This window comes from Zalophus californianus, chromosome 3 (assembly GCF_009762305.2).
Source record: "Zalophus californianus isolate mZalCal1 chromosome 3, mZalCal1.pri.v2, whole genome shotgun sequence".
NCBI classification, from domain to species: Eukaryota; Metazoa; Chordata; class Mammalia; order Carnivora; family Otariidae; genus Zalophus; species Zalophus californianus.
This window is the reverse complement of record NC_045597.1, coordinates 123730298-123754554: the sequence shown is the minus strand read 5'-3', so window position 1 is coordinate 123754554 and position 24257 is coordinate 123730298. Positions and strand designations below refer to the sequence as shown.

The 24257-nt window shown below is 42.5% G+C and overlaps 1 protein-coding gene across 10 annotated transcripts in view; it reads right to left on the bottom strand.

Annotated features, from left to right (window-relative positions):
• The window catches only part of TANC1 (tetratricopeptide repeat, ankyrin repeat and coiled-coil containing 1), a 229698-nt gene that overhangs the window by 174393 nt on the left and 31048 nt on the right, over positions 1-24257 (bottom strand). For 9 of the 10 annotated variants that reach the window (XM_027591492.2, XM_027591493.2, XM_027591495.2 and 6 more), the window contains exon 2: positions 23122-23200. The exons of the other annotated variant lie outside the window; for it this stretch is intronic. The gene's annotated coding sequence lies outside the window, so the exon portion shown is untranslated. The remainder of the gene's footprint in view (positions 1-23121; positions 23201-24257) is intronic. 10 annotated transcript variants of the gene reach the window in all.

Genomic DNA, 24257 nt, shown 5'->3' with positions numbered 1-24257 from the left:
GGTCCAAGTCTCCCCCACTTCAGAGACAGCAGAGATCTCCCTGCAGCAGAACGTGGAGGAGAAATTGACATGGACCAGGTGAGCACCTTGGGTCAACTGTTTCCTCATCTTGCATTCAGCGACAGCCCACAAATGCTGCCAAGGCTTCCAGGCACCCCAGCTTCTTCTGCCCACCCCCCAGGTTGCTGACCTCACTGATGATATTTAAGCAATCACTACAGGACAGCATCACCTGGTGAACAGCAGCTGCTAAAGTATCTCAGGGCGTCCTCCTATTACTCGCTCATAAAAGGAATCATCTGCCTCTTTACAGAGGGTTCTGGCAGCCAGGGAAGGAAGCCATCTCACAGCTGATGCGAGTACTTCAGCCAACCTCCCTTCTTGAAGCACACCTCAGCAGAGTAAGGCAGGCTTCTCACTTGTCCCAGCCACAGCTACACACAAGCACTAAGAGAATATCCATCACAGCCCACAATATGCCAGCTGCCAGGCAGACCCTCCACCCAGAGGACCTGCCGATCTTTGGGCACCCTTAAAATTACATCTGTAACAGGTTACGCACACGCATACTTTTCCTCTGGCCCCATCTCCACCTAGAGCAGCTCATCTGTTACACTACTTCTGTAAGGACAGGGGGAAAGGTCCTTTCTGAGTTCGAGACTACAAAGGCACCACTATAAATTACAGTTACAGAGGTCCCAAGGGGAAGCGGCTTCCTGCAAGAAGAAGGACCGTCCCTACGGCCTGTTTTTGTGGTGATGAGATCACAGAGTTTAGATTCTGTATTTGGTCCTACATGGGTTTTAAGGGCCATATTCAGTAATTACAGAAAGGAAAAAAAGCAGGTCAACAAGACCAGAGGAACTCTGAGTGGTGTTTGAGAAGTTACTTATAACTGCAGTGAGATCACTCACCTACCCAAACTCAGAAACTATGCCTCGAATCTGTCCTTCAGAATCAATGTTAAGTTAGAAAAAAGTGCAACTTTCTACTTTTTACTTGCTTTTGTTTCAGTATTCCTCCATTCAGAGGGCTCCATTCCCTTTCAATGCATAATCCAAAATTTGGGCCCAAGAAAGTTTTGAAAAGCATGCCACAAAATATTCTCCTATAAAATTCAAAGGACAACAAAGTACACTTATTGGAAGAATTTTTATGGAACCTAAAACAACGGGAGTTTAGAGAGGTGAATAACCCTCAATTGCCAATCACTAGCTCTTCATTTGCAGATCTAATTTTTAATTGGCGCCTAAAAAAAAAAAACCTTAAAATGCTTTTGAGAATTATTAGGGTTTACTTCCTGGTCATCACTCTCTTTCAAGGATGAACAGAGACTCCCAAGTTGTTTATCCAATAGAAATAAGTGCGTGTTCGTGGACCAAAGCATGTGACCACTGGCTCCATGTGACAGCCCATACCCTCTGGGCTGTACGGGGTTCTGCAGCCCCCAACATTGCTCCACTAGAATATGAGGCCCAGAGAGGGGATGATGACCACAGCCTGCTGCACAGGGGAGTTCACGGAGGTGCAGGTCCCAGTCAACTGCACAGAGGGAGTGGAAGACCACCTCACTGAAATGCTAAATCGAGGAAAGGAATGTTCTTGGTTGTTGTTTTGTTTCCTTTTGAATGCTGATGCTTAATAGAAAACAGGCTTAAATAAAGGAGGAAGAGAGGGAGGAGAACCCCAGGACTCAGCATACATTGGAGGGACAGAAGCAGCAAGAGGCATTTTTTTTTAAGATTTTATTTATTTGAGAGAGAGACAGAGAGTGACAGAGATAGCAAGAGAGAGCAGAAGCAGGGGGAGTGGAAGATGGAGAAGCAGACTTCCCGCAGAGCAGGGAGCCTGATGCGGGGCTCCATCCCAGGACCCTGGGACCATGACCTGAGCCGAAGGCAGATGCCCAACGACTGAGCCACCCAGGCGCCCCCAAAAGGCATTATTTTAAAATACCTATTTTCATTTCAAATCCTGCAGCTTCCATTTTCCTTAAGATGCAGGTACTGCTAGTATCATTACATCTCACTTACAGAGGTGACTTTCAATCCTAACCACCGGATCAGAATCTCCCAGCGAGCTTTAAAAATTCTGATGCCCAGAAAAATGAAAACAGAATCTCTGGGGATGAGGCTCAAATGCTGATACTTTATCAAGCTGACCTTAAGTGATCTTAAGGTATAGCCGGAACTACGAACCACTGCCCCTGCCCTATCCCAGAGCTGTTTTCTTTTTTCTTGACGGTGTGGGGGCAGCAGGAAATATTTATGCCTAAGAAAGGGGTGGTAGGACAAACAAAGGGACCAGGGAAAGAGCTGGAGGAAGCTTAAGTGAATAATAACCTGCAGGTGGTGATCACTGGCGTGGGTGCAAGGTGTGGCCTGCAGGGCTCGCTCCCTTTAGGAGAAGACAGGAATGGGACAGCCTGGGTTGTTCCCCAGGTAAGCCCTGGACGGCAAGAGGGAACAATCCAAAGCTCATCTGTAAAGAACATTCCCAGGTCAAGTGTCTGCTACGTAAGAAGTGATTATAATGATGGTTTTCATACGTGGATAATCTACTGAACTGTGTTTACTCCTGTGATTTCTCCTGGTTCTTCTATTAACAGTATTAACAGGCTTGTTGCTTTGATCCATACTTCCTTGCTCCCCAAATCTAACAAAGTACACACTCATTACAGGATAACTTCCTGGAGTTACAGCACGCAAAAAAACAGAGCTTCCCTAGGCATAAAACCCAGCTGGTTCACAGAAGGGCTGAACCCAGACATGATTTTAAATTGTCATCATTATGTTCTCCGACGTGACGGTGACCAAATAAGGAGGAGAACATGGGCATCTGGGTGAAGGATGAGGGCTGCAGGAATACCGTCTCCAGGTGAGGAGTTAATTCTATTCTCCCTCCCCTGGTCTTTAATTCTTAGAGCTACCTGTTCTCTTCCCGTCCTTCTGAAACAGTAACAAAAATCAGGCAGTCCAGCTTGGATGCCTCCTTCCCAATTTCTGTCTCTCATGGGAAAGTTAATCAACTTTGCCTAATCCATCCTTTACCAGTATTTCCCAAAGTATGTCCTGCAGGCCACAGTAGCAGAATGAGGTCATCCCTGGACACCACCTCAGACCACATAAGGGGATCATACTATCTGGAGTAGAGCCCAAGAGTCTGCATTTTAATCAGCCACCCAGACACAACAGTCAGTGAACCAGTCACAAACTCTCATCCATTCCCCCTTTGAAATGGGTTCACCAGATGGGCTGCTAAGTCTCTCCAGAACCTCTGCCACTTCCCTATTGGGGTTATGTTCTCCCAATGTAGCTGGTTTCTCCAATGTCACTGCACGACCACGTTCTCAAATACCGCTTGGACCCCAGCACAGGTGGCTCAAAGTTCCTGACTCGAGTCCCTCTGCTCTGAACTCACACCCAGTGCAAAACTTCTCTAGCACTTTCACTTAGGATTTTGGGTCTTTTAGCTCTCTCTCCCAACCACACGCTAAGCTTCTTGAAGGCAGGCTCCACATCGTCCCTCTGGATCCTCCACAGGGCTGGACACATCTTAGGTTTCAAGAATAGTGGCTGACTGACCAAACCCTTGCCTCAGCCCTGGGTTTGCCTTCACTCACCTTCTTCTCATTGTCCCTGAGAAAACATTCATTCTCTCCTTTTCATAACAAAATTGTCTCAGGCATGGGTGGGAGAAAAGATTTACACACTAGTGAGGGAAAAGCGGGGAAGGAACAGAAGTCATAAACTAGCAACCTCAACTATCCAGCAAGCAGCTAGGAACCAAAACTTAGTCCTTGCAGCTGCCAAAATCTGCAAACCTTCAGAGAGCTCAAAACACAAACACAGCTCAGAAGAGAACTCCCCAGCCTCTCCCCACCTTGATCCAACACCTCTTTCACAGGCCCTCCCTGAGACCTATTTTACTCTTCTAGATAGGATTCTAACAGGAGGGAAATACTTGGTTTCCCAGGTCACTGCAAATTAAGCGGGTGGTGGGTAGCTGCTAAATCAAGGCACAAGAGCCCTGAGAAAGTACGACTGACAGGAGACAATTTATAAAATCCCAACAGTAGATTATAGGTTGTTATAGTTTAAATAGACTTTCAATCCCCAAAAGTGTCCAAGGACAGCAAAACAAAACATTTCAAAACAGCACAATTAGTGGCCCTGAAAGATTATTCCGGGCACTAAGAAAAGGTTATTTCACTTTCAGTAGGTCTCCAAGCCACTCTGTCCTGGAGAGAAGATGCCCACATGGCCAACCTCAGTCCCGAGGACCCATGTGTTCCCAAAAATAAGAACAGGCACTATAACCAGCTGCAGTGCACTGACTCTAGGTGGTCTCCAACACTACTGAACACTGGGACAGGCTTTCAAAAGCGGGTACACAACCCTCAGCATTGCCATTCTGATCGGGAACCTTCCATCTCTCTACTCCCATCTTTGCCACATACTCGCACTTCTCATCATCTACCTTTTCTTGTGGTATTTGTTAAGTTAAGCTCCTTACCAGATTTAAACTTCCCTGAGCAGAGGGATACCATGCATGGACACTATGCCCCACACCTCTGCAACTCACAGCTGATGCCTGTTTGCCCTTCGCCAGTTCCCTCTGTTTAGAAGCCCAGATAGTCTTAAGGAAGGAGGGATTTAAATAAGTGTTTTAAAATAGCCAAAGCATTTCCTTTTTTTAATATAATTTTAACTCCAGTATAGTTAACATAAGCCCGAGCATTTCCATAGTTTTTAAAGATGCTGATTTTCCTACTTTCCTAGGGAGTTAAAAAAATATAAGTTTAAATGTTAGGATTCTATGATCGATGGGGCAAGCTTCAGTTTATCTTGGTATCTAATCTATTTGGGACACAGAGCCAAGGAATAAATTCTGCACCATTGCATGTACCTATCTGAACCACAAAGGTTAGGGTGAGTTTTTCCTTCATCTAAAAGCAACCTAATCTCAAAGGGCTTCAATCATTTATCTATTCAGAACTGATTACTGGGTGACTTCATATTTTTGTCTTGATAAGTAATAGCATTCAAAAGTTCTGATTTGCTTTGGGATTAGTAAAGAGAGTACTTTAATGAGTTTAACTGGTAGTTCCATAATAAAAGGTTATGGTTTATACTTGGTTCAAGTAATTTTTTTTATCTACCTTGTTAAAAACTAAATCTATTTCCAGATTCACAAAAGCAATTCTCAGTTTTATTTAAGGTCATTGTTGAATGTGTCCCTTACACTCAAACCCATTCATTTTACAAACAGGCTACAATGACCTACCAGGGTACTGAAAACCTCTCCATTTTAAGAGGGTGGAGGTCAAGGTTGTTGGGACATCCAGGCCTGGCCTGCTGTTTTCAGCTTCTACAGCCCTTCCCTCCCACAGCTGCCTCTTGACCCTTGCCCCTCCCTCCTTCTTTGGCTCAATCCGGCGGGAATTTCTAGAATAGAGATTTAAACAGTTTGAGCCAAGTTGCTTTTGCTGCTTAACTGGCCCTGACCTTGGGTCTAGTAACTCGACTTCTTTCTCCTCCATTCCATAGGGCCTCATTCACCCTCTCGCTCAGTTCTGATAACCTCCAAGTCTCTGGGGGCTGAGGTGCTTCCTTGCCCTTGGCAATCCTCCAAAGGACCAGAGGTCTTCTCTGGACCCACAGGGGACACGGATACCCCTGTCAGGCTACTCTGCTGTGCTGGGCCACTCCAGACCACCATGTGCCAGGCCACTAGCCCTGAAGACCCCTGTTCTTTCCTCCTGGCACACTAGACTTCCTCCCAGCTGCAAACAGTAGGTCTGTTGCCCCGCTACACGTCTCCCACCCCTGGGCGGGGAGTTCCAGGCCCAAACAGGGCCTCAGTAGGAAATGACTCAGATCACAAAAAGCTGAGGGTCCCCTGGCCAGAACACAAATAAGTCACAAGATCTGGATTTTAACCTATCAGAAATGAAAATCCCAGCAACAAAACATCAACAAAGCAAGAAAAAAATAGGACGTGTCTTTTCTTTGAGAAAAATGCCCCTACGCTGACAGTGGGTATGCTGACGCCACGGCGGGTTCCTTCACGAGTTCTAAGGTGAAACCTGAGGAAAATCAGAGAAATGGCTACAAATGTCTTCCCTGGGTGGAGGGGAGCGAAAAGGCTCCTTACAAACCACTCCAAAGCTAACACCTATGGCTACTGAAATTACAAATATGAAAACAACGACGTAGGTCTTCTTTCCAAAGAAATCAAGTCGTGTTCTAAAACCCTTATAACAAAGCTAAATTTATATGTACATTTTTATCAACATCTTTTAAAAAAAAATCAGACAACATTAAAAACTCTAGCTGGCTAAACTGTATCCCAATTCAAAATAACATGAAAAACTGCAACCTTCATTTTCTGGTCAAAGCTTATTTTTGCAATACCTATCATTTTCTACAGAATTCTAGCATTTTCTGCTTTCCACCACTATTTTATAGAAAGACATTTCTCCCTTGGCTTCATATCTTTGCTTTTTGATCTTGTTAACAATCCCAAAAATTCCAACCTTGCAATTTTTTCAGTCCTGGGAGGGAATAACACACAGTCATTTAAAAACCAAAAGCAGTGTCAACACTTCCTCAATGACAGCTGCTGTGAGTGACCAGTGAATAAAAGCTTGGTTTTGTGTTTGGTTCTTTTTTTTTCTTTATGGAAAATGATGACTTTGCCTCAAAATAATTCTCAAAGTTACTGAACACATGGTCAAAAACAGTAAGGCATCATTAAAGCAATAAGTACTAACTACCTGTGATTAAGTACAGTGAAATTCATGAACAAGAGGGTCTGTCCAATGACTCTGGACAAGAGAGGACCCATTCTCTATGCCATGCATTACATGGAGCACAAGTTCTGTATCACAAACCTAAATATACATATTAGGCATGTGATCCAGCAACCCCACTTCTGGGTACTTATCCAAAAGAACTGAAATCAGGATCCCAAGGAGAGATTTGTACTTCCATGTTCACTGCAGCATTACTGATAATAGCCAAGACTGCAGAAGCAACCTAAATGTCCACTGACAGATGAGTGGATAAAGAAACTGTGGTGTGTATATATATGCACATGGAATATTATTCAGCCTTAAACAAGGAAAGAAATCCTGTGACATACTAAGACATGGATGAACCTTGAGAACTATGCTAAGTTGAAAAAGCCAGTCACAGAAGGTCAAATACTGTATGATTCCAACTCATGAGGTATCTAAAGTAGTCAAACTCAGAGGCAGAAAGTAGAATAGCTCCTGGCCAGGAGCTGAGGGGAGGGGGAGATAGGGAAATGTTGTTCATTGAGTATAAAGTTTCAGTCGTGCAAGATGAAAAAGTTCTAGACACCAGATTGTGCCTATAGTTAAAAATACTACATAGTACACTTAAAATTTTGTTAAGAGGGTAGATCTCATGTTATGTATGTGTGTGTGTTTTACCACAATTTAAAAAAAAAAAAAGAAACAGGCTCAGGAATTCAGATGATGCTGGCTTCAAAGTTCCCATCCCTTCTGCTTCATATTGCCTACATGCAAGAGAAGTACATATGATATAGATTAGCATATAATTCAAGGCTCGAGCGCATGGTAGGAAGAACAGAGTGGGACAGAGAACCAAAGAAGGCTGAAGTAGTTGAGGAAAGCATCAAAATGGAGGGTGACTCAGCTCAACCCCTGAAGGATTAAGCTGAGCCTGTGGAGCCTCCAAAAAGCCTGGCATATGAGTATGGACACTGAGCTGGTCCAAGCCAAGAAGGCATGCTAGGAAAGAGCTTTCAAAGGCTGCAGGGGCAAAATTATGTAGAACAAACTCCACACTTCCAACCCATGAATTAGTAACTGACAGCTAGAAACTGAAGCAAAACCAAAGGAACTGGTCAGGGTATCCTAAGTCCTTTATAATCTAGCCCTCAGAGTTTTGAATGTTTTCCAAATCCTAGAAAAGATCTTGCAATGTGACCATTAAGTAATATAAAAAATTTTAAGGCACAGCTCCCATCAGGGCCAGTCTGAGTTAAAACAATCAGAAGACCAAATAAAGTATACAACATTTCTAAAGAAAGGAATAAAAATATGCTATGAGAGTAATGCCCCATTTACCCAACATCCCTGGAAAATTAGGTATGCTAAATAAATGAATCTTTAAGATAATGAAACTGCTCCCTTTAAGTATAAAACCTGTGTCAAGGGGCACCTGGGTGGCTCAGTCAGTTAAGTGTCTGTCTTCAGCTCAGGGTCCTGGGATTGAGCCCAGCATCAGGCTCCCTGCTCAGGGAGAGTGTGCTTTTCCCTCTCCCTCTGCCCCTACCCCCCCACCTCATGTGCATGAGCACTCTCTCTCTCTCAAATAAATACATATAATCCTTACAAAAAAAAAACTGTGTTAATAGGGGACATCTGCACATGGACTGGTGTTGGACAGATATTACGGAATTATCTTTATTTTATTGTGTGATAATGGCATGGGGGGATCTTTCTTAGAGATGATACTGAACTCTTTACAAGTAAAATTACATAGTGTCTGAAATTTGCTTTAAAATGCTCTAACCACATAAAAACCAGTGAAGGGTTAGTAAAACAAGATTGGCAAAATGTTAGTATTTGTGAAGCTGGTTGATCAGTATATAGCAGTTCATTATATTCTCACTACTTGCATGTTTTTGACAATTTCCATAATAACTTTTAAAAGCCCCAGGTTACCTATCTGGAATAAAACTGTCTCTAACATTTACAATCCAGATTCCAGCGACCTTATTAGTGTACACAGGTCTTTCTCAACCTGGGATATGTTTTTACTCCACCTGGACAACTCCTATTCACTCCCCACGACCCTACCACCTTGCATTCACTCCGGAGCAGAGGTCTTAATTTTCCTTCTGCCACCACTATATCCCCTTCATCTCTACTCTGTACCCCTTATTATACTGTCTTGTATTTGCATACAAAACCATCTGCCCTCTTAGACTGTAAGGACCCTAATTTGTTTATCATCATATGCCCAGAGCCTGGCACACAGTACACACCAAATAAATATTTGGGAATCTAACAAAACCTAACCTGGAGTCATCACAAAATCCCAGTTACTATCCTGCCAAGGGATCTTAGAAAGGCCTGTCAGGCTGCACACAGCATGTGTTTTTTCCAAGCTGATGTCCTTATACAGTCAAGCATGCCTCCAATTTCCAGATTGTCATTTCTACGGATAGAATTCAAATGGCCTCCAGATAAAAGAGCCCTGGGCACACACTTAGGAGACAGGTGCATATAAACACAGATGATCTATCTATTCCAGAACGCTTGGAGGGCTATTCTGCTTAATTCCAAAAGTGCAACTGTGTTCAGGATAACTAGATTGCCAAGTGATACATAACTGTCTCTGTACAATACCTACATCACCTGCCTGAGGAGGAGATCACTGAGAGAGGGTGGCCTTCTGCCCCGCCCCCGACAAGCATTGTCACCTCGAGGGACTTGTGTCCCTTCCCAACCCCCTCCCCACCACCAGTAGACTTCAAGTCTCAATGATCCAAGAAAGAATACCTCCAAAGGCTGTTGTGAGCAAGTAAAATCATGTATATCCAGGGTGCTCAAACCTATTTTTATGTAGCAGAACTCTTTTCTTGTACAATGCCAAAAAAGACATTGATCTCTTAATTTCTGTAGGAAAAATTTTCAGTTTAAGTTTTTAACAAGTCCCCTTTCCCATCCTCAAACTTTGACTTAAGGCCTGTATCACATACTCTAGCCCTTAATTATATGCCACTCCATATTGTTTATCCTTCTCTTGCACATGGACAATATGGTAATATAGAAACACAGAACTCTAAAGTCACAGTGTTCTAGATTCTTCTGCTGGCTTGTCAATATTTTTCATATACACTACTTTTTTTAACTTTAGAGCAATATTCTTTGGGTGTGTTTGGGAAACATTAAATTTGAAAATAACATTAAGCAGCAATTCCTTCTGTTTTAATTTAAGTTGTGTTTTGTTCAATTTAAATAAAATTAAATTTACTATCTTATTTTACATGTGGCAGAAAAGCTCTGAATGGTAAAATTACTTTTCTGCATTTTTTTAAATTTATACCAAAAGCATAGATTACTTTTGTCATTGGGAAAATAACTTAAAAAAAAAAAAGCCTTAATAATTTTCAGTTAAGTGAGAAAAGCATCCAAGACCCTGCCCTCCAGCTTCAAATGTAGACTTGAAAACCATGGACATCTACCAAGTGGGGGCAAAAGATCAAATATTAGATGAATGTGATGATTATGGTATCATTCATATGTAAATTACCTGTTCTAAGTTACCCATTCTCCTTACATTCTCATTTACAGTATTATCTGTAAGATGATCAGATATTTTAGTTTAGGGTCCTGTGCTAATAAGGTAAGGACTTGGGTATCTTAGCCTCATGTAACTCCAGACCCCAGGCATCTCACAAAGGCTCCAAAACCACACCTGTACTAGCAAACCATTTCAAATACCCTAGTAATGATCCACAGCTCAGAAGCTGTTTATATGAGTAATAACACATTATTATACTTTAACTTAACAAGCCCTGTTTTCCCACAGATGATAGAAAGATCCAAGTAGCAGCAGTATAGTACCTAGAAAAAGACCATGGGACCAGAGGTCAGGAAAAAGGAGACACAGGATACACCACTCAACAGATGTGTGTGTCCAAGAGGGTTATATCTACACCATCCAATAGAGGTAAATGTCCAAGAGGGTTATATCTACACCATCCAATAGAGGTAAATGTCCAAGAGGGTTATGTCTATACCACTCAACAGATGTGTGTGTGTCCAAGAGGGTTCTGGCTGCACCACACAACAGATACATGACCTTGAACTAGGTTCTTAAATTCATTGGCCCTGACCAGCTTCATATACAAAGTCAGCCAATTGCATTAGGTGTGTTCAAGTGCTTCCAATTCTAAAATTCAATCTAAATCCAAATTCTTAACTAACTGAATGAAAAGAAATAGGTGTGTATAATCCTTAACATATTGGCTAGCATGCAGTAGGCATGTCGCAAATGCCAGCAGCTGTTATTAGAATAAGGAGGTTTAGGATTATGTGTTAATACACAGCATATATTTGAATTTCCTTGGGGGATTTTCTAAACACACACACACACACACACACACACACACACACACACACACACACACTCTTTCAAGTCCTATTTTAATCAGCATTGTTAAGTCAAAAAAGCCTTTCATAAATTATGGAGCTCTACATGAGAGGACATGAACCTCTCCAGATCGACTGGCTTTGTTTTGTTTTAAGTGAGACTTGCAGTGAACTCTTGCAGCAGCAGAAGAAATCATGAGTGCTATAAAGGCTCACTCAGCACACATTTACTGAATAATGCTACATGAACATCACAGCTGGGGGAGCAAAGATCAGCAAGACCTGCCTCTGGGTCCAAACAATGGCAAGGGATGACAGTGTGAGGGGTAACAAACTGTTGAGGGGCCTGGATAAGTAAAAGATTATCAGGAAACTTCTAGAGCGGAGGTCTCAAACTAACAGGCAACAGAAATCCTGTCTGGTCCACGTGCTTTGGTTTTGTTTTTAATTGAGTTAGGTGGCCAAGACTTAGAAATAGTGAAGTCATAAAGAAAGAGTTCTAGCTTCTCTTGGAAATTTAGAAGTGCCAGCAGTTTGGGCCCCATTTCCACTCAGCAGCACTCCACCTCTGCCGCTCCCTTAGTTAACCCCAACCCTGGGGCTGAGGATCGGGTGCCATTCCTGGTCCGCTCACTCCATCGCTGGCTCAGGATTCCATTTGCCTTTGTGCACGCCACCAGCACACAACCAAGGAGCTTCTTTGGAGTTTAGGCTCTCACACAGAGACTACCGAGCCGGCATCTCAGCTCTGCCACATACTAGCCATGTTATTATCTTAGACAAATAATCCATCTTTGTTTCCCTCTGCCAAACTGCAACATGAATAGTATTTACCTCTTGGGGCTGGTGTGAGGGGAGATGTGTTGTTACCTGCAAAGCGCTTACAGCTGTCCCTGATACACGGCAAATGCTTTATAAATATTAGATGTTACTACTGTCTGGCCCCTGAAGGCATATGAGTTTTGAACTTCTGTCCTACAGCTTGAATATCCTAAAGTTAGCTACTACGTTATTTTATGATCAAAAAGAAAATGGCATATGGTGAAAGCCAGTCAGATAGAACTTAAGAACTACCAGACCCTAAAAAAAAAAAATTACACAAGACCTGCCAGGCACAAAGGACAAATATATGACTGCACTTACATGAGGTACCCAGAATAGGCAAAGTCATAGAGAAAGAAAGCAGAATCTCTATTAGAGGGGCACCGGGGGAGGTGGGAATGGGGGCTTACTGTTTAACGTTACAGTAATGTTAGAGTTTCTCTTGGAGATGATGAAAAAGTTCTGGGGATGGGATGTGGTAATGATTGTGCAACAACTTGAATGTTCTTGATGCCACTGAACTATACACTTAAAAATGGTTAAAATGTAAATTTTGCCAAATATATTTTAGCATGCATTTTTAAAAAGAATTAATTATTAGAGGGGCACCTGGCTGGCTCAGCTGGTGAAGCACATGACTCCTAATCTTGGGGTTGTGAGTTCGAGCCCCACACTGGGTGTAGAGATTATTTAAAAACAAAATCTTTAAAAAAATGAATTATTAGAGCCTACATAATTCAGTCTGCTATTTGCTATGTTAATGAGCTCAAAGACCCCAAATGCACTATAAGTTCATGTTCTCAAAAGCCAGATACTGTATTTCCCATAATAGTTTAGGAAGAACAGTATTAACTATTTTAACAGCTGTGCCGCACAAAGAGTGGGCTTTCTCTCAATTTGGCGGCCTCGTGGGAATGCATCTGCGGCAAATACAGTATGAGGCCGGTGGGACAGACTTTTAATACCTGCCTACAGCAGTCGGGCTGTTCTTCCTTCGTTATAAAATGCTCCACACAGATGCCTCTGTCTCTCTTTTCTCTCAACAAATATACAGAATGGGAGGCTTCCTGCCAAGCACTATGTAACTGGCTGCCTTTGAACTGTGGGATGCTGGGCAACAGTGACAAGAGGTTTTGATCTCCGTGCCTGTTCTATAACAGTATTCAACACACACACACATACACACACATACACACACACACATACACACACACACACGTCTTGCCAGGCTATAAATCAACGTGCACTCCTAAACCATTTCAATCAGGGTCTTATTTTTAATTTCCAGCATGCTAGCATCTGTCCTTCGTTTTAAAAAAAAAGGTATGCAAAATATAAGCAAACTTAAAACTACTTTGAAAACTGTATTTAACCTGCGTGCACACAGTACATCCAGTATGTATCTGTAGTCTTCCAACTCAGAACCACTGCAAATAGTTATTTCCTGACATTTACAGAGCCATTTCCTACAAATTTACAATCCTGAGTCAGACAAACTGGACTTAGCTCTAAGAAGAAACTGCATTACACTTGGAAATTTCTTAAATAAACTGATACCTTTTTGGCACAAAGGTTATTTGGTAGGAAATATCCCTTTAAATATTACTGAAAATTCAAAGTCATAGGATATATTTTATCTTTTAGGTATTATATTCTGAGTACCAACCCAAACCTGGATGGGAGAACTACCTGGTACCTTGATTTTTACTGCACCTGATAGTTAAAGAGACCAACCACCCAGGTGGCTGCGTGTCCTATATATAAACCCTCAAACACTGACAATCATTTTCCACTGCTAAGACAAAAAAAGTATTCTTAAAAGAGAAAAGATCATGGGCAAAGTGCACATATATTGGTTTAGATCCTTAAATCAATGTGTACATCAAATCGCAAAAATTTTTATATTCCAGGGATCAAAGGGGGAGAAGACAAATGTTTTTAAAACAATAAAAAACAGCCTCAAGCAAAACCATTGTGATCTAAGAAATGACTTCTATCTATAAACCAGCATGTCAGGGAACCTGAAGGAGAGCAACGGGCATTTCTGTGAGTAAAAAGTTTGGCTTTCCCTGTCCAGGCTGCATATAAACCAAACAACAAATATTCATTAAACAAGGCTGAGAAAGTTGATGAATTTGGAGACAAAAGGACAACGTGACCCCAGATATGTTGCTGTTATGAACTGAATTGTGTCCCTCCAAAATCCATTATAGTCCTAACTCCCAGCACCTCAGAAGGTGACTTTATTTGGACACAGGGTCTTTGTACAGAGGTAATCAAGTTAAAATGAGATCATTAGGGTGGGCCCAACAACTAGACTAGTGTCCCTAAAAAAAAAAAAAAAAAAGAAATTTGGACACAGAGACTGAGATACACAGAGGACAGATGACATGAAGGCATAGAGGGAAGGTCCTCCGTAAGCCAAAGAGGGAGCCAGGAACGGAACCTTCTCTCACAGGCTCCAGAAGGAACCAACACTACTGACACCTTGATCTTGAACTTCTAGCTTCCAGAACTGTGAGGCAATACATTGCTGTTGTGTAAGCCTCCCAATTTGTGGTACTTGTTACCGCAGCCTTCACAAACCAATATAGCTAATCCAGACTAATACAGCTACCAACCGTGTGGCTTAAGACTGAACAGAACCCAGTCATCAGGGGCCTCTCCTATCAAGCGAACGAAAGACAACACCCATGCGGGCATCCTGCAAATCTACAAATGGCTATGTAGGTAGTCGGCACTATGTCAAGCACAGTGGGTTACAGAAGTAATCTGAAACTCTCTCTACCCTCTCCTGCAAAAATCTTACCACCTAACTGGCAAAAGGGAATTGTAGAATGCACTGCAAATTGACCAGACTGCTATAAATCAAGGCCAAGAATGTATTTAAAAAAATCAAATTCTTTACTTATCAGCCAACAACCCAAAAAGCAGAGCCAATTTTTAAGACGGGATTTTTTCCCAGGACAAATGGCAAGTATGTTATAAAAACCTCCATGTTCTGTAAAGTTTGAGTACATCAGGATGTGTTATCCTCTGTGTCTCACCCCCTTGGGACACAATCTTACTGCAGGAATATGACGTAACTGCCCTGCTTTGTCCACCAAACAGAATACAATATGCCTTCAATATGTCAGCCTGTTTCATCTCCCTAAATGCATAATTGATTTTCAACATTTTATGCTCCAGTTACTGCCCAAAAGCAGATCGGCACAAGTTCACATGTCAAATGTTCCTTCCTTTAAAATACAAAAGGAGTGATCGGAACAATTAACGAACGGTCATTAATTTTTCTGGGAGAAGTCATTTGTTTTCCACCCTCTCCAGTTTCTTGCTCACTCACATATATGCCCAAGTATCAGAAAAGATATAGAACTTACACAACCTGGCTAAAAAACAGAGCCATAGATACCATGAGAAACGACCAAAAAAAAAAAAAGAGAGAGAGAGAGAGGAAGGAATTTTCCTTATTTAGAACACTGAAAGACTAGCTACTTACATTCCCAATAGAAACAGAATTAGGACCAATGTCAAACAAAAATTAAAAGCTTAAGCTTCCCTTAAAAAAAAAAAGTAGAACTATATATTTAGGTCATTTTATTTTTAACCACAGCCTTCTAAATGACCTGAATATCCCAACACCCACTCTAAATGACAAGTTTTAGAATTCGTATGAATAATTAGTTAGGCAAATTTGTTTTACTTGTTGAATAAAAATGTTACTTAAGAAAATGACAAGCCGGGGTGCCTGGGTGGCTCAGTCGTTAAGCGTCTGCCTTCGGCTCAGGTCATGATCCCAGCGTCGTGGGATCGAGCCCCGCATTGGGCTCCCTGCTCCTTGGGAGCCTGCTCCTCCCTCTCCCACTGCAAGTGCTTGTGTTCCCTCTCTCCTTGTGTCTCTCTCTGTCCAATAAATAAATAAAATCTTAAAAAAAAAAAAAGAAAATGACAAGCCAGTTGCCCACAATAATTTTCAGTCTGAGTATCTTCCATTACTCTTAGGAAAAAATAGTGTATGATGGGAGAGAACAAACTTAAAAACTGGGTCTCTCGCAAAAATACAAAATAAATAAAATAAAATAATAAAACAGGATCTCTCGCATAGCAGAAACTTCAACAGCCATATGGATAAGGGTGGTTTTTGTTTACTTGAAGTTTTCAACCTATTCACCATCTCCCAAAAAGACTAGAAGCACCAAGGTATTTTAAAGTTCCAAAGACATGCATCTGAATTCGGTGTCTGAAAGACACTGCTATTAGCACAATTACCGGGACTTTCTTAGAGCCTGGAGTGAACAGTATATGACATGATAGTTTACTCTGACTCCTACTAAGATGGAAACCAGAGCAGCAACAACACAGGTAAGTCTTTTTTTGTTTTGTTTTGAAATACAATTTCACTTTTACAAAAGCCAGTATCTCAAGTAGAAGAGAACAATTTATCTAGAATGTTGTTGACTTTGGGAAACAGAACAGCATTTATTATGGGAGAAGTGGGGGGTGTTGGATAACTGGTTCCTGTTTCTCTTCATGTGGAGAGCAGGCCTCCAGCTACCATCTGGGCCTCCCGAGTGGCCCCTCACTCAACCCTTCCTAAATGCCCTGGTGACTTATCTAATCCTTGAGGTTTGGAAACAGAAACTAGGGCTGGGGACCCAGCCCCTCCCCACGTCCCCTCCTTGGGTGTCAAGCTACTCTCTGGAAGCACACAATTAAGTCTTCTTAAAATGCTGGCTATATGGAAGCAGGCCTCCGTGTCGGGGAGCCTCAGTGGTCCAGCGCAGCCTGCTCTGTGATTCAGTGTTAAGAAGCCCACTGTTGACACTTTTGTGTGTCCTGTTCTCCAGTATTGGTAAAAATGGTGCAATCTGAATTCCCACTGTCCTTGTCTCTGTCAGAACTGGTTCAGAACTCACACTGACAGGAAAAACTGGGGTGTCACTTTATGGCCCCTCCCCCAAACCCCAACAATCCAAAACCTGAGTTTTTCCACTTCAAGGGGTGGAATCTGAGATCTTGCTATCTTTAAAAAGTCTGTTTTGCTTCCAAGTAACCTATGAGAGAATAGAACAATCCCAATACCCCAAACACTGACTTTTTTTTCATTTCATTCAAAACTTATGATGAATCACTGTTACTATTATTACCACCATTTCTCTGTATTCCACCTTAGCCACTTTATTAGTGGTAGCCAGGTGACCTTGTCCACGTGACACACCCATTTGTAAAATGGGAACAGTGATGTCACTACCTTATGGGGAGGATTTAGAGTAAAGAAACTTTGAGGATTAAAGGAACGTTTGTACATAAAGCATCAGGAATATACGTAGTAGATAGTGTTAAATAAATGTCACTTCACCTTCATCTACTCAAAATGGACACACAACTACCTCTTCTACTTGAGATAATCTCTCTTAGGAGATTATTCCAATAAACCTCTCCTTTATTTTTAGAGGAGGAAATTGAGACCCAATGTGAACAAGTGATGTACCAAAGGTCACTCAGAAAATTTTTTAAAGTTTTTCATTCATTTCCACAAACACGTAGCTCTGAACGTTATCCCCTTCCCACATCCTTGAAATAGGGTTTGGCAGATTGTAATCTGTACACTAGAGCCACATGTTAGTACCAATTCCTTTACCATCCCAACAATGGGTTCATGGGCACCCCTGCGGTAGGACAGGCCCTCCCGGGCGCTCCCAAGGCTTCTCATTCAGAGAGGAAGGGCTCGGTTGCATTCTCCTAATGAGTAATGTTTCTGGAATCGACATAACTTTTTCTTGATTCACTCCTTTAGTGAGGTCACTTTTCTCAAGGCCTCCCAGCAACCCCAAATCCTTATTTTATCAGTCTCCAATTCTATTCCTGGCACTGCTAAGGATCTGCCAACTATCACAGTTTCTCAAATTCCCCATTAAGCCACAAACACATCAACCAATAATTTATGAGTGACTAAGCCTTTTATATGTAACACTAAGGACAGGAATACTTACTAGTCATGTTCTAAGAATGATATGTAACTATCATTTTTAAAAACTTCTCCAGAGCCGAACATTGCCAAAGACTGGGTATATCTATCTGTCGGGTCTTTCAAAGAAGTTCTGAAGGGAACAGAAGGTACCCATCAATGGCCCATACCTGCTTTTTCCTCTGGTTCTTTAATACCCAGCCCACCTATTTCCAGAAGAGGCTTATTTTTCTCTCTTGTTGTGGAATGTCTCTCCCCAAAATATTACAATAGTACCCAAGTATTTTATTTGTGGATGATGAATAAAATGCATCACTGTTGAAATCCTGTCACATTGTACTTTCCATTCAGTACTAAGTACACAGCTTTGTGCATTCTCGAATGAAAATGAAGCTTTGAGCAATCTTTCATTTATTTCCCCAGTCTGCTTATAGTTGTTCAAGAAACAATTTGAATTCTGTATCTGTCTGCAATTCCCCACTTACCATAGTAGTTCAACCCAGTCCCAGGGATCAGCAAAAAAGTAGATGATCAGTCTGTACCAACCATCATCCCAAATAAATTCACATTCATTACCACTTGTATATAAGTGCTGTGAGGCACTTACCAATGTTGCCAGGCTGAAGACTTCTACCATGGAATGCTAGCCACTATAGGACTCTCCCCAGAGAAGCAAACAACAGTTTGTTAACTTGATAGTCTCCCTTCCCTGTGATCTTTCAAATCCAGAAACAGGTAAGGTATTTGACAATCTTAGAAAATATTAAGTTGTGGGAAACTAAGACTAATTTACCAGCAGATATTCCATAATGACAATAGTAAGTGCCCCACTTCCTTCTCTACTCCTGGCTTTCCAGAGACCTCAATGGCCTCCACCCCCGTCTCTCCTGGGGCCACAATCAGCACCTCCTCCCTACCCCTTTATCCACCCAGCCTCTTTCCAAGGTCAGGTCCAGTGATTTCATCTTACTTACACTTTCTCATTTACAAATTTAACTTCCTTACTACTCCATTCAGGTCTATTCCTTTCAAATAGTTGAAATACCTTTCAAATTTGGAAGCAATTTTGCAAACAGCATATGAACCATATTTTTTTCCCTCTAATTCAGTGAGGCTGGCATAATCAGTCATGAGGAAGTGATGGGTCCATTCTAATGGGGACACTTTAATCCTTAGGAGTTTGATTTATGACCACCTCACCAACATCTTCAAGCAGATGGCCAGGCACAGCTTTCTGGTTCACTCCGCAAAACATCCTACACTCAATCTGCCTAACAGTTTACCTCTCTGTCAATTTCTCATCCACACACCACTCCATCTAGCAGACCTTCCTTCAAAAATTGCTATGTGCTTTCCCTTGTGGATTACTTTCAGTCTTTCTAAACCAGATCGAAAGTGGAAGGTGCAGGGTGATCTCCTGAATATAGAAAGAAAACATCAGAACGTCTAATCATGTTTACTTGTCTGATTCTTTTTTTTTATTTTTATATGTTTTATAATGACTATAATTCATAAATACACAAAATGTTACAGGTATGAGCAAAAAGTATTTTACTGATAGGACTCTGTCAAAAATGTTTAGACTACAGGATAAACAATAACACTTTCTTCTAATATACCTTTCTTGGTGATATGGACTATTCCTACTAAACTACTGTATTCTAGTTGTTTGGCTAAGAAAATATTTTGTATTCATGCAGTGTAACATAATATTGTTATTACTAAAATCAGACCTCACTCTTGGCTTTCCTATAATATCTCTGAATTATACTTTCTCACCCAACTCTACCTTTTTTTTTTTTAAGTAGGCTCCACACCCACCATGGGGCTTGAACTCATGACTCTGAGATCAGGAATCACATGCTTTACTGACTGAGCCACCAAGGTGCCCCTCACTCAGGCCTATTTTTAAAGATAGTACCCACAGTTAAAAAAAAGAAATTTGTTGTTTTACTTCAAAATTAAAACCAAGTGAACATCCTTTAAAAGATAAATGATACTTAAGGCAAATTTTCAAACACATACAGCGCTTAACAAAGTATAGGCAGTATTCCAAGTTCTTTCTCATTTAATCTTTGTAACATTATTACAATTATATAATTATATTTATTTTTAATAAAATTAATTATAAAAATTGTTTTTAATAGATGGAGAAATTAACTTTTGTAAATATCAAGACACCTCTGTAACCACAGTAAATCATATTTTCAGTCAAGAGGTTCTGAAGACAAACCTTTATCCTCTGTGCCTTCCACTTTATCTACCTATTGTCAAGGAATCCCAGTTATTAATGGTGTGGCCTTGGGCAGACAATTTAACCTCTCTGTGCCTCAGAATCCTTATCTGTGCTAAATTCATTCACTGGAACGGCCTCCTCGGTGCCAGGCTCTGTTTTTGGCTGGGGGATATAGCTTGAACAAAAGACAAGATCCTGTTCTCAGAGAGGCTTTCAGATAATACCCGGAAGGCACTTGGCCCAGAAGATAACGGCTCATTATAATGTTAGCCATTATTATTTCCCAAACTAAGGGCTACCTTCGTTATTGCTATTTTAGTCCTTATTTTCATTCTAAGGTAAATCCCATTTGCCTTACTCTACCTGGCCCCCAAGTGTTCCAAAGAAAAAGGCCAGAAAAGGGGACAGTTAAATGATTCATCAGAATTTGGCACCAGCAAGTATACAAGTCACCTTCCCTTGAAAAGCTCCCTTGTAAAGCTCTATAGATCCAGCCAGCTATTGGGGGTAAAACATATCACAGCCAGGACAAGGTTCTACAAACGACTTTGGATGGAGAGCATCCAGCTGAGCTCAGATCCTCCCAGGACTCTGCAATGATGCTGATGAAAGTCTGTTTACACCTGGAGGTTACAGCTGCTGGGCTGCCGCACCTCTGACGGCGGCAAAACCCTACTGCAGTGCAACTTAATCCCTTATGATGCCGGCTTCCAGGCTGCCCTTGCAGGACCTGTCATGAGAACATCTCTTTATTTATTCAAAATGATTATATAATCACAGGCCATGCTCTCCAAAGTCACCACTGTTACACAGAAAGCAATGCTCAAGGAGCCTGCCTCTCAGCACAGAATCTAAAACCACCAGCAGAAGAGTTCTGCTGAATCCAATGTAAGCACGTGAAGTAAAATAAAAACAGGAACTCTCAACAGAGCACTTCCCTTATAAGCAGCTTAGATCTCCTCACAACCACCTCGCTAAATCCAAGTATCTGAGATAGCCCTCCCCCTCCAGGTCACAACTGCCATCGGTCACCATTGAAGACAGGATACGCCTTCCGATTGTCAGGTTACAACCTCAAAAACTTCCTGAAGAGCCAGGTAAATCTGTTTCCTGATATATGCATTTCATACTATTGTGTTAAAAAGAAAGAAGGGGTGCCTGGGTGGCTCAGTCGGTTAAGAGTCTGCCTTCACCTCAGGTCATGATCCCAGGGTCCTGGGATTGAGCCCCGTGTCCGGGCTCCCTGCTCCGCGGGAAGCCTGCTTCTCCCTCTCCCACTCCCCCTGCTTGTGTTCCCTCTCTCGCTGTGTCTCTCTCTGTCAAATAAATAAATAAAATCTTTATTTAAAAAAATAAAATAAAATAAAAAGAAAGAAAACCTGCAGCAAAACGTTTGGAGTTTGCTCACGGGCTACCAAGGCAGAGAGTTGGCCATGATTTGACCTCACCGTTGCTATTTGCTCTGTCAGCATTAGAAATATAGCCAATCCTCCTCACCGCCACCAGCTCATCTCCTCCCGTATTCATGCACCTAAATTCAACATCAGGCTGCTGACTTTGGATTCAACAGGCAGTAGGAAAGAAGTTCAGGAGGAAGATGAGAAAGGGGGTCCAGGCTGAGCCCCATCTCTGCACTCTCCACATCTCTGGCCTCTGCTACCGCAGGTCTAAGAAGAAACTTCTACCAACAAAACTATAGATGTCAGACACCTCCCCCCACACTCTGCACTTAGGGCTCCCGATAGTCCCAGACCTCTTCAGAGACAAGGTCCAGGGTCAGTGTCGGCTGGCCTTCCCACTGGCTCTGTCAGAGCTCAGGCCCAATCCAGACACAGGAGGGCAGTCCCGGAGCCCAACTTCTCATGGCCACGGTCCTGCTGCTCCCCAGTCTTTGCCCAACCTCACTGTGTAGCCCAGCATTTTCCCTACTCAGTCCTCCTTCCACCAACAACCCTGCCCCTGCTTGCTCCACTATCACTACGGCCGTCTGGAACTTTCTTTCCATTGTTCAATCCCCTAGGGGTTAATGGCAAGGGCTTTGGAGTCAGGGGGATCTGGTAGTGCCTGGCCTCTGCCATTTTCTGCATATATGACCTTGGGCGAGTTGCCTAATCTCTTCAAATTTCAGATTCCTCCTCTGCACAACAGAACTGACCTCATGTCTGAAAGTGAGGATTAAATAAAAATACACATAAAGCACCTGGCAAAATCCCCAGCATACGTTCAAGTGTGTAATAAGTGCCCATTTTGTACTGGGAAAATCATAAATGGTCGCAATTATTATTTCTCCCTTCACCAACTTTTTATTTTTTATTGTGGTAAAACATACTACAACATAAAATTTACCACTTCAGCCATTTTTAAGTGTACACTTCAGTGGTATTAAGTGCAGTCACAATGTTGTACAACCATCACCATATTCATCTCTAGAACGTTCTTAGCTTCCCCAACTGAAATTCTGTGTGCATTAAACACTAACCCTTCGTCCCTCTCCCTGCCTTTGATGGAGCCTCTCTCCACCAGGAGACACAGGCTGAACCCATTTCTCTTACAAACTCATGTAAAAAATTTTCACCCTCCTTTGAGTTTGTCCCCCACTCCCTACCCACAGTCATACCACCCTCCACCCCAATTCTCAGCTGTCACCTGTTTTTGGTAACTTCTCCTCATACACTAGAAAAAGGAAGGAGGGACTTAATTTACAATTTTTCTCTTCGGCCAAAGGTCAGCTCCTAAAGGAATGAGTTTAGGGGCTTGGGGGTGCGGGATGGACACCCTGGATTAGAATCCCATCATCTATTAACTGACCTTGACCAATTACTAGGGGGCCTCAGTTTCCTATGAATGGGGATAATAATGTGGCTATTCACAGAGATGCTGTCGAATTAACAGTTCAAAGCACATACAGCGGTTCCTAACACACAGCACTTAGTCACTGACCTGAGTTACCATCACTGTTACTGCACTTGGGCTTCTAATCCTTGGCTCCAGACTCTAGTCAGCCATTCCCAGGACCACACTGTAGAGTCAGAGGGCACAATTCAATGCTCTGGCATGAAAACCAAACCTCCCATCCTTCCAGTTCTCACACCCCCTCACTCCCAGGGTACTTGCTCTTCAATGCCATGGAGTGTGTATCCCCTTCATTCCTTAACAGCATGGACCCCAACATTGATCATCCAACTCACCCCCATTGCCACCACCCTCCATTCTCTGCAATGCTCTCCTTTCGCCACACCCACACAAATCAATACCACAACTCACTTTCCTCATACCTAAACACTGGGCCCGAAATCCCCAAAGAGAAGTCACTCTACACACGGAAAGATGTGACTGCACTTGAATGTCTTGGACTCAGAAAGACACTCAATGTCTTTTTTTAAAAGCCCCCTCCCAGGAGCACCTGGGTGGCTCAGTCAGTTGAGTGTCTGCCTTCAGCTCAGGTTGTGATCTCAAGGTCCCGGGATCAAGCCCCACATCGGGCTCCCTGATCGGTGCAGAGTCTGCTTCCCCCCCCCCCACCCCCCCCCCCCCGCTCATGTTCTCTCTCTCTCTCTCTCACACACAAATAAATGAAATCTTCAAAAACAATATTTTAATTAAAAAAAAATGTCCCCTCCCAGCCCCCTCAACAACTATCTCAAACTTACCATTTTCCTCAACCCTGCTCTAACAAATGCCCTTTCCTCCCACTTCACCCAGAAAATGGAAGCCGGCAGGCTTGACAGGCTAACACCCCAACTTCCTGCCCCTGACCTCACATACCAGCATCCGTATGCACCTTCCCTGGCTTTTCTCTTCAGTCCTTTTCCAAAGTGACCTTCATATGGGTCTCTCCTGAATATCCCACTGCACTCCATGTTCCCTCCACTTTGTTCCCACACACGGTTTACCTTCCAAGCCTCAGCTCTGTCCTCTCCACTCAACCCACACCTTACCTGGCTACTCCCGAGCTGTGGCTCAAGAATCACCTCCTCCAGGCAGTCTCCCCTCACTCCTCCTCTGACTCCTTCAATGTTCTACTCACACCTCACACCTCTGCAAACTTCACTGTGCCATTTCCTCTGACTGGGCCT